The sequence below is a fragment of the Mandrillus leucophaeus genome, unplaced genomic scaffold (genome assembly GCF_000951045.1).
Source record: "Mandrillus leucophaeus isolate KB7577 unplaced genomic scaffold, Mleu.le_1.0 Scaffold254, whole genome shotgun sequence".
Classification (NCBI taxonomy): Eukaryota; Metazoa; Chordata; class Mammalia; order Primates; family Cercopithecidae; genus Mandrillus; species Mandrillus leucophaeus.
Genome location: NW_012102632.1, coordinates 2344244 through 2350538, shown reverse-complemented (window position 1 = coordinate 2350538; position 6295 = coordinate 2344244).

Below are 6295 nucleotides of genomic sequence, written 5' to 3'. Positions count from 1 at the left end.
GCAGGAGAATCGCTTGAACCCGGGAGGTGGATGTTACAGTGAGCTGAGATTGTGCCACCGCATTCAAGCCTGGGAGACAGAGTGAGACGCCATCTCAAAAAAAAAAAAAAGAAAAAAAGAAAAATTTAAAACAATTTAAGTTTATAAAACAAAACACTACAGTAAGCTGTTAATTTATTATGGAAGAAACAAAAATTTTAAAATAAACTTAGTGTAGCCTAAGTGTACAGTGTTTATAAAGCCTGTACCAGTGCACAGTAATGTCCTAGGCCAAATTCACTCACCACTCACTCAGTGATTCACCCAGAGCAACTTCCAGTCCTGCAAGTTCCATTTATGGTAAGTATCCTGCACAGCTGTACCACTTCTTTTCTTTTATACAGCTGTACCACTTCTTTTCTTTTATACCATGTTTTTACTGTACCTTTTGTACGTTTAGATATGTTCAGATATATAAATACCTAACATTGTGTTACAATTGTGTCATGATTTTTGTGTCATGACTTCGATCTTTTATTGTTTTCAACCATTTAAACATGTAGAAACCATTCTTATTTCATGGGCTGTACAATAACAAGCAGCAGGCAGACTTTGCCCAACCGTGTTAAACCCAGTGAACAAGTTCTACCGTTGCCTACAGTATTCAGTACAGTAACATAGTGCACAGGCCTGTAGTCTAGGAGCAATGGGCTATACCGTATAGCCTAGGTGTGTAGTAGGCTCTACCATCTAGGTCTGTGTAAGTACATGCTATGATGTTCACATAACGACGACATCCCCTGAGAATGCATTTCTCAGAACGGATCCCCGTTGTTAAGCACCACATGACTGAATTGAACTGAATCTTCCGTTTTCTTTCAAGTCACACCTGGTGGCATCCCGAGCAGAGTCAGCGACAGAGCAGTGGAGTGTCAGAGCTCTCCTTGACCTCTTGATTTTTGCTAACACCTATGCCCATGCCAGTCCTGAAGGCTCTGCCATCTGAAGCCCTTCCCACCAGCTCTGGCTTTCCAGGTCCTCCCTGAGCCCCACAGTCCTCTGTGCCTGGGTCCCTTGTATAGTCTCTTGCTCCCCACCTCTCCACTCTACGCCCTCTGGCAACCACCCACCCCAAATTGCTGCATTAATCACTGTGATGGTTAATGCTGAGTGTCAACTTGATTGGATTGAAGGATACAAAGTATTGATCCTGGGTGTGTCTGTGAGGGTGTTGCCAAAAGAGATTAACATTTGAGTCAGTGGGCTGGAAAAGGCAGACCCACCCTTAATCTGGTGGGCACAATCTAATGAGCTGCCGGTGATTATAAAGCAGGCAGAAAAATGTGAAAAGGAGAGATGGGTGTAGCTTCCCAGCCTACATCTTTCTCCCATGTTGGGTGCCTCCTGCCCTCTAACATTGGATTCCAAGTTCTTCATTTTTGGGACTTACACTGGCTCTCCTTGCTCCTCAGCTTGCAGTTAACCTATTGTGGGACCTTATGATTGTGTAAGTTAATACTTAAAAAACTCATTCATATATATATATATATATATTTCCTATTAGTTCTGTCCCTCTAAGAGAACCCAGACTAATACAATCACCAACTTGCTACAGCTCCCCATCATCCACAGAGTCCAGTTCCTTTGGGCAAGCATTCAAGGAACACCATGCTCTGGCTCCACCCAAGCCTCCCTGTCTCCTTGTGATGTCTATTGTATTTTTATCTTGTTTGGCAGTTAAAAAAATTAAATCTTTTTTATTATTGATAATTTGCTGTTATTTTCTCATCCCAAATATTCACTTTTGTGCTTACTTTTGTTTTCATAATTTTATATTACTTTATTTACTTATTTATTTTTGAGATAGAGTTTTGCTCTTGTTGCCCAGGCTGGAATGCAATGGCACGATCTCGGCTCACCGCAACCTCTGCCTCCCAGGTTCAAACAATTCTCCTGCCTCAGCCTCCTGAGTAGCTGGGATTACAGGCACGCACCAACAGGCCTAGCTAATTTTGTATTTTCAGTAGAGACGGGGTTTCACCACATTGGTCAGGCTGGTCTCAAACTCCTGACCTCAGGTGATCTGCCTGCCTCGGCCTCCCAAAGTGCTGGGATTACAGGCAGGAGCCACCGCGCCTGGACTGTATTACTTTATTAAGGGGGCTCCCTGCCCATAAAACCTGAATTTGCCCCGTCCCTCATCTCCAAGTAGGACCAAGGTCTCCCTTTTTCTACTACTCTGTTTTCCTGTTCTGTCAGGTATCCCAGATTGGAACATGGCCTAGGTCCCCTAGCAGGTACACAAGCCTGCACTATTTGTTAAATTGAATTGCATGCTTGACTTACTGTTGTGTGCCTGCCAACAACCCCCACCACCGACCAAATAAAAAGCTCTTAGCAATGGAATCAGTTCCTAATCACTGTGTAGACTGGAAAGTCTCTCCCGAAGACTCTTCTGGAAGTCCTGAGAACTTTCCAGACATCTGTTAAGGGGAAGCTAATTTGGAATTTGGAAGCTAATTTGTTTAACTGATTCATTGATAAGAGCTCTTGAAAATGCATCTGCTTATTGGAGACACTTTGTACAAGATATAAAAATCAGTGGCAAATGTCACATTCAAGGGAAGATAAATCCAGTGAATAAAGACTTCAGTAGCTGTTAATGAGGGATGTTATTTCCTAATAACCAGACAGCCATATGAATCTCAGTCAGAGCACCCAGATATCCTGGTACCTAGAGAATCCCCAGGACAAAGCTGGCTTCCTTTGCCTTTTCATCCTGCTCTGTGCCAGGCTGTGAGGGGAACCCACAAGGGAGACAAGTTCTACAGAGATAAGCTCTACTGCAGAGAAAGTGCGGAAATGCTGCTGCTCATGGAATCCTTAAACTGGCATGTGATACACATTTTGTTGATCCTCCTCGCACCCTCACCATCCCTTGTGAGGGAAGTCTGTTATCCCTGTGTTATAAACAAAGAGATGGGGGCAATTACCAGCCAACAAGAGTTAAGAGATGGAGATGAGAGCTGTGCGTGCATCTGTGGGCAGCAAACAGAAAAGCCCCGTGTGTGACTCCCTAGACCACTCTCCAGGGTCAGGATTCAGGAGCTAAGGGAAAAAGAGGCCCCGCAGCACCATTGCCTGAGAAGAATTATCTTCCTTTCCTGCCTCCTGTTCCTTCTTTTCTCATATATTATTCTCCAAACACTGGGCTTCTCAAACGAAATAGGAACTTTTTCCCTTTTCATTTCTTTGTTCAACAGACCTTTCTACGTAGAGGCCCCTAGGAAATCTTTCAGGACCATCTTCAAGAATCACCTGCTCTGATCTGAACTGAGGACCCCCTTTTGGGTTTCTGATGCCTCTTGGTTTTACATGCTCAGACATGTAAGGGCTTCAGCTGCCATGAGGGCAGGGGCCCCCCATTCTCCTTTGCTTCTCTGCTCTGCAGGGCAAGGTGGGTACTCAGTGACCATGCACAGTGAGGACAGCAAGCACAGCTCTGTGTCCCACCCTCCCCCACAGAGTTGGGATGATGGAATAGGGCTTCATGACTGGAGAGACCCCAGGTGCCCACGGAGTTCAGGTGCACTGGCCCTTGGGGGAAACAGCTGCTCGTTGGCCTACCCTCCCTTCCACCCACAGCACCATTTCCTGGAAACCTGCCTAGTGCAGATTGAACAAAGAGAAGCAGAAACACCAAAGTCCAATTCTTCCCATCCCACCCATAGAAAAACCCACATATGCAAAACGATAAGCGCTTTCCCCTGCCTGGCTTCACCTTCCAAAACACTTTCACATCCATATCCCACTTTTTCATTCCAATAACACTCTTGTGAGGTAGGCAGAGCAGTGAGCATTCCTGTTTTATAGACAAGGAAACCGAGGCTCAGAGAGGCTACCTAGTCTGGACAGGACATTCCTGTTTTATGGATGAGAAACTGAGTGCCTTTATTCTGTTATGTAGGTTGAGAAGACTTGGGGACACCCTAAGAGAGACAGAGAGGCTGCACGAGTGACTATCCCCTATGCTGAAAGGCAGGAAGGAGAGGGGAGGTCCGAAAATAAGTTCCTGCACCGCAGGTGTCCTCTCTGCTTTCAGGACTTGATGGCAAGTTAGATGTCTTTGAAATGGGCAGAAACTCTCCTGGCCCACAAGGGGGCTCCTGTGAGCCCAAGCAAGAAGTTAAACAATGTGGAAGCCTTACCATTGAAATCTCAGGGTTTAGGCACGCTGGGCAGGAAGAGAAGGCAGAGATATGGCCCCATCTGGCTCCTCCTCAACCAGAACTGCTCCGAATTGTCTGTTTTCTAGATTGGGGTATCACAGGGGACTGTGTTTGAAACAAGTTCCACCTCCCCTGGAGTTTGCAAATTTGCATAAACAATGCCTCACTAGTCAATGCCGAGGGAGGAGCGTGTAAACCCTAGGTCACAACACAGGGCCCTCTGGTAGGGCGGGGCAAAGCTATGCTATGTTTGGCTGCAGACTGGCTTTACGTTTAATTTTGTTTTACCTTGAAAGTGGTGGCCCTTGGCGAATTTCACATAAAATTCAGGATTTCTGCTATTGGAAAATTTTCTGGCTACACTGGGGTTGCCTTTCTGTCCCACAATGCGCAGGTAGAGCTGAGCTGCCAGAGTCCCCTTCACACTACTCATGGAGTTGGCTTTTCACAGTCCCCACCACTCCCTATGGCTCAGACCCAGCCAGCGTTGGTCATTTATGTCATCTGCCCAGCCTCTGCAGGCATCTGATTTCATCATCTCATGCATGTGTGGCTTTAAAGAAGTAGGCTGTGAGTTAGAACTTCCAATCTTTGCTGCACAGGGAGGTCAGGAGCCTTGGACTTGTGAAAGACTTGATCTGTGACCACATGAGCTGCAGCTTCCGTCTGCCAACCCTCTGATTCCTTTGAGCTACCTCCTCTTCACTCAGGAAGGAAGCCATGCCAAGTGCATCTGCCCATTTCCCTTGACCCTCCCCCAGAACAGATGCCAGTCAGTGCTGCCAGCCGGGCCCAGCTTTGGGAGTCTCAGGGTCTCCTACAGGGCCTAGTTGTTGAGGGCTGTGTTAAGCCATCCCAGGCTGGTGAACACAAAGTTACATTCCCAAGTTATACCTACCAAGCCTGGGGTATGGTGTAAGCTGGACATTAGAGGGTGGCTACTCTAATGGGCATTAAGACACTTCCCTGCACAGGGAACTCCCTTTGCCAATTGTCACCTTAGCATATTCTCTGGGTCAGGCCCCAAGAGCCCTAAAGGGGAAGGCATGATGGCCACTCTTGGGGTGAGTGGTGAGAGGTGGGGGCAGGTAGACTCTGCAATGGCAGAGTCTTCACAGGGTGGTGCCCCAGTAGCTATAGCAGATGCCTTGGACAAGGGGTCAGAGTTATTTCCGAGGGCTAGGCAGGTAGTAACACGCTAAGAGAATCCAGACTATTTACCACCATCATCTTCTCTCCTTTCTTCCTGCAAAATTCAGACGCAAAGGCATCTTTCTCCTTGCACCCCAGGGTAAATGATGCTTCCCAGCTGAGAGCCAGAGAGATGAGGCAGACAGAGTGTGCAGATGCGGCTATCTCACGTTGGACTTAGTCCACCAGTCACCAGTGAGATAAGTCCCTTCAGTCGTTGAGTCTCTGTGCCCTTCTAATAATAATAGAGCAATGACACCCTTTCTTTTGGGGCTACCAGCTTAGATGGTGTAGTCAACATGGAAGAGCATTTTGAATAAGTGGAAAGAGCTGTGTTAATGGCTCCTGGGAGGAGAGCACTGGATGTTGGAGGAGTCTGATGCTCTGGGCTGTCTGGAAGGCAACGAGCAGTCAGGCTCTGCTGAAGTTCACTGCAGAGCCCAGGGCTCAGTCATCCTGCCCATCTCCTCCATCTCCTGCATCTCTGCATTCGTGGAGGGAAGATTGACTTTTCCAGTCCTGCTCACCAAGTAGGTGGGAAATGGGAAGATCAATACAGCCATTGTTATTAATTACCTTTCTCTCTTTAGAGTCCTTGAAACTGTCTGCTTGTGTGCTGCTGAACGTAAGTAATCCTACTCATACTCTGCTAATGCCTTCTTTCCTCTGAGCCTAGCAAGTGAGATTTAAATGAACAGATGAGGTCTGAAAATTTATGTTCTAAGCCCATATTCAGGACAGTGAGGTATATGCTGTCAAAGGATGTATCAAAGTCAGCTGAAGCTGTAATGATCCTTACATTATTCTTTTTTTTTTTTTGAGACGGAGTCTTGCTCTGTCGCCCAGGCTGGAGTGCAGTGGCGCGATCTCGGCTCACTGCAAGCTCCGCCTCCTGG